This window comes from Bombina bombina, chromosome 3 (assembly GCF_027579735.1).
Source record: "Bombina bombina isolate aBomBom1 chromosome 3, aBomBom1.pri, whole genome shotgun sequence".
In the NCBI taxonomy this organism is placed as follows: domain Eukaryota; kingdom Metazoa; phylum Chordata; class Amphibia; order Anura; family Bombinatoridae; genus Bombina; species Bombina bombina.
In genome coordinates this window covers 955135615-955140424 of record NC_069501.1, presented here as the reverse complement: position 1 = coordinate 955140424, position 4810 = coordinate 955135615, and positions in this window count along the sequence as shown.

Here is a 4810-nt window from a genome sequence, read left to right as displayed (position 1 = left end):
CCAGAATTCTTAGCCGTTAGTTTAGTCAAATGAACAATGGCATCAGAAACAAAAGAATTGGCTAGCTTAAGTGCTCTAAGCTTGTCAAGTATGTCATCCAATGGAGTCTCTACCTGTAAAGCCTCTTCCAGAGACTCAAACCAGAAAGCCGCAGCAGCAGTGAGTGGGGCAATGCATGCAAGTGGCTGTAGAATAAAACCTTGTTGAATAAACATTTTCTTAAGGTAACCCTCTAACTTTTTATCCATTGGATCTGAGAAAGCACAACTGTCCTCGACGGGGATAGTAGTACGCTTAGCTAGGGTAGAAACTGCTCCCTCCACCTTAGGGACTGTCTGCCATAAGTCCCGTGTGGTGGCATCTATTGGAAACATTTTCTTAAAAATAGGAGGGGGAGAGAACGGCACATCTGGTCTATCCCATTCCTTAGTAATAATTTCTGTAAACCTTTTAGGTATTGGAAAAACATCAGTGCACACCAGCACTGCATAGTATTTATCCAATCTACACAATTTCTCTGGCACTGCAATTGTATCACAGTCATTCAGAGCAGCTAAAACCTCCCTGAGCAATACGCGGAGGTGTTCAAGCTTAAATTTAAATGTAGACATATCAGAATCAGGTTGAATCATCTTCCCTGAGTCAGAAACATCACCCACAGAAAGAAGCTCTCCTTCCTCAGCTTCTGCATATTGTGAGGGAGTATCAGACATAGCTCTTAAAGCGTCAGTATGCTCTGTATTTCTTCTAACTCCAGAGCTGTCTCGCTTTCCTATAAACCCAGGTAGTCTGGATAATACAGCTGACAGTGTATTATCCATGACCGCTGCCATGTCTTGTAAAGTAAACGCTATGGGCGCCCTAGATGTACTTGGCGCCATTTGAGCGTGAGTCCCTTGAGTGGGAGTCAAAGGGTCTGACACGTGGGGCGAGTTAGTCGGCATAACTTCCCCCTCGTCAGATTCCTCTGGTGATAAATTTTTTAAAGACAGAATATGATCTTTATTACTTAAAGTGAAATCAGTACATTTGGTACACATTCAAAGATGGGGTTCCACCATGGCTTCTAAACATAATGAACAAGGAGTTTCCTCTATGTCAGACATGTTTAAACAGACTAGCAATGAGACCAGCAAGCTTGGAAAACACTTTAAAGCAAGTTAACAAGCAAAAAATAAAAACGGTACTGTGCCTTTAAGAGAAACAAATTTTGTTAGAATTTGAAAAACAGTGAAAAAAAGCAGTAAATCAAACGTTTCACAGTGTGTATAATAAGCTAACAGAGCATTGCACCCACTTGCAAATGGATGATTAACCCCTTAGTTCAAAAAACGGATAAAAAAAAAGATAGACGTTTTTTTAACAGTCACAACAAACTGCCACAGCTCTGCTGTGGCCCTACCTTCCCAAACAAATGACTTTGGAAGACCTAAGAGCCCTTTAGAGAGGTCCTATAGCATTCAGTGGACTCCTGGAGGAAGCTGGATGTCTCAGTCTGTAAAAGTTACTGCGCAATAAAGCGCTAAATTAGGCCCCTCCCACTCATATTAAAACAGTGGAGAGCCTCAGGAAACTGTTTCTAGGCAAATTTAAGCCAGCCATGTGGAAAAAACTAGGCCCCAATAAAGTTTTATCACCAAAGCATATATAAAAACGCTTAAACATTCCAGCAAACGTTTTATATTGCAAATCTATGAGTATTACCTCTGAAAGTAAGCATGATACCAGTCGCTATTAAATCACTGTATTCAGGCTTACCTTACATAAATCTGGTATCAGCAGCATTTTCTAGCATTTACATCTCTAGAAAAAAAATTTAACTGCACATACCTCATAGCAGGATACCCAGCACGCCATTCCCCAGCTGAAGTTACCTCTCTCTTCAGTTATGTGTGAGAACAGCAATGGATCTTAGTTACAACCTGCTAACATCATAGAGATCACAGGCAGATGCTTCTTCTATTTTCTGCCTGTAACAAAATAGTACAACTCCGGTACCATTTAAAAATAACAAACTTTTGATTGAAGAAAAAAATAACTACTTTTCACCACTTCTCTCTTACTACCTCCATGCTTGTCGAGAGTTAGAAGAGAATGACTGGATATGGCAGTTAGGGGAGGAGCTATATAGCAGCTCTGCTGTGGGTGATCCTCTTGCAACTTCCTGTTGGGAAGGAGAATATCCTACAAGTAATGGATGATCCGTGGACTGGATACACCTTACAAGAGAAATTTAAAACTGCACATAACTCAGAGCAGGAGACCCTGCATGCTATTCCCCCAGCTGAAGTTACCCATCTCTTCAGTTATGTGTGAGAACAGCAATGGATCTTAGTTACAACCTGCTAAGATCATCAAAGACCACAGGCAGACTCTTCTTCAACTTTCTGCCTGAGGCTAAAATAGTACAACTCCGGGACCATTTGAAAATAACAAACTTTTGATTGAAGATAAACTACATTAATGCACCACATCTCTCTAGCTGCTTCCCTTGTCGAGAGCTGCAAGAGAATGACTGGGAGGTGGCAGTTAGGGGAGGAGCTATATAGACAGCTCTGCTGTGGATGATCCTCTTGCAGCGTCCTATTGGGAAGGTGAATATCCCACAAGTAATGGATGAATCCGTGGACTGGATACACCTTACAAGAGAAAATAAATAATGAAAATATAATGCAAAGTTGTTTCATTTTGAATAACTAAACATTTTATATAAAAAACATGGTGTGTTTTCTTTCCTTTAATAAGTACGACTGTATTCAACAAAATCTTCAGATTGTACACACAACATTGCTAAATTGATGCTTTTTACATGCATTGCTTGATGCGTTTTGTGGAACTTTTTTGTCTCGGTAAACAGGTAACCAAGCTCTGAAGTCGCACTAAACCGGCATGCATTAATTTAGATTGCACTCAAGCGGACATGTTTACTTTCAACTCATAATATGCATGCTATTTTAGTCGAATACACAGAGCGGCAAAATGCCAAATATCGCTCCACTCGTAATTTTGCCCTTAAAGTCCTGTATATAAAACTACCCGCATGGGTATCATAGGAAAAACAAAGAAATTGCAATAAATCATAATTGCTAATACATAAAAACAGAATTTATGTTTACCTGATAAATTTCTTTCTCCAACGGTGTGTCCGGTCCACGGCGTCATCCTTACTTGTGGGATATTCTCTTCCCCAACAGGAAATGGCAAAGAGCCCAGCAAAGCTGGTCACATGATCCCTCCTAGGCTCCGCCTACCCCAGTCATTCGACCGACGTTAAGGAGGAATATTTGCATAGGAGAAACCATATGGTACCGTGGTGACTGTAGTTAAAGAAAATAAAATATCAGACCTGATTAAAAAAACCAGGGCGGGCCGTGGACCGGACACACCGTTGGAGAAAGAAATTTATCAGGTAAACATAAATTCTGTTTTCTCCAACATAGGTGTGTCCGGTCCACGGCGTCATCCTTACTTGTGGGAACCAATACCAAAGCTTTAGGACACGGATGAAGGGAGGGAGCAAATCAGGTCACCTAAATGGAAGGCACCACGGCTTGCAAAACCTTTCTCCCAAAAATAGCCTCAGAAGAAGCAAAAGTATCAAACTTGTAAAATTTGGTAAAAGTGTGCAGTGAAGACCAAGTCGCTGCCCTACATATCTGATCAACAGAAGCCTCGTTCTTGAAGGCCCATGTGGAAGCCACAGCCCTAGTGGAATGAGCTGTGATTCTTTCGGGAGGCTGCCGTCCGGCAGTCTCGTAAGCCAATCTGATGATGCTTTTAATCCAAAAAGAGAGAGAGGTAGAAGTTGCTTTTTGACCTCTCCTTTTACCTGAATAAACAACAAACAAGGAAGATGTTTGTCTAAAATCCTTTGTAGCATCTAAATAGAATTTTAGAGCGCGAACAACATCCAAATTGTGCAACAAACGTTCCTTCTTTGAAACTGGTTTTGGACACAGAGAAGGTACGATAATCTCCTGGTTAATGTTTTTGTTAGAAACAACTTTTGGAAGAAAACCAGGTTTAGTACGTAAAACCACCTTATCTGCATGGAACACCAGATAAGGAGGAGAACACTGCAGAGCAGATAATTCTGAGACTCTTCTAGCAGAAGAAATCGTAACTAAAAACAAAACTTTCCAAGATAATAACTTAATATCAACGGAATGTAAGGGTTCAAACGGAACCCCCTGAAGAACTGAAAGAACTAAATTGAGACTCCAAGGAGGAGTCAAAGGTTTGTAAACAGGCTTGATTCTAACCAGAGCCTGAACAAAGGCTTGAACATCTGGCACAGCTGCCAGCTTTTTGTGAAGTAATACCGACAAGGCAGAAATCTGTCCCTTCAGGGAACTTGCAGATAATCCTTTTTCCAATCCTTCTTGAAGGAAGGATAGAATCCTAGGAATCTTAACCTTGTCCCAAGGGAATCCTTTAGATTCACACCAACAGATATATTTTTTCCAAATTTTGTGGTAAATCTTTCTAGTCACAGGCTTTCTGGCCTGAACAAGAGTATCGATAACAGAATCTGAGAATCCTCGCTTCGATAAAATCAAGCGTTCAATCTCCAAGCAGTCAGCTGGAGTGAAACCAGATTCGGATGTTCGAACGGACCCTGAACAAGAAGGTCTCGTCTCAAAGGTAGCTTCCAAGGTGGAGCCGATGACATATTCACCAGATCTGCATACCAAGTCCTGCGTGGCCACGCAGGAGCTATCAAGATCACCGACGCCCTCTCCTGCTTGATCCTGGCTATCAGCCTGGGGATGAGAGGAAATGGCGGGAACACATAAGCTAGTTTGAAGGG